Consider the following 235-nt stretch of genomic DNA (forward strand, 5'->3'; position numbering starts at 1 on the left):
GACATCACTCACTCTGACATCAAACAACTTTTAACAGCAGTGATTTAGGGTAATCCAGAAGGGTAGAAGAAAGGGAGTGAACCTGTGGAAACACAAATCCTGCATGTACAACATTAGGAATTTTTTCCACAGACAGTCTAATCTTCCTTTAAGTGAAGCTAAGGCAAATTCAATAATGGTGTAGAGCTATGTGAGGATATGAGAAGAGTGAAATACTAGGTAAGCTATTTGAACA

The sequence above is a fragment of the Apaloderma vittatum genome, unplaced genomic scaffold (assembly GCF_000703405.1).
Source record: "Apaloderma vittatum isolate BGI_N311 unplaced genomic scaffold, ASM70340v1 scaffold1047, whole genome shotgun sequence".
NCBI lineage: Eukaryota > Metazoa > Chordata > Aves > Trogoniformes > Trogonidae > Apaloderma > Apaloderma vittatum.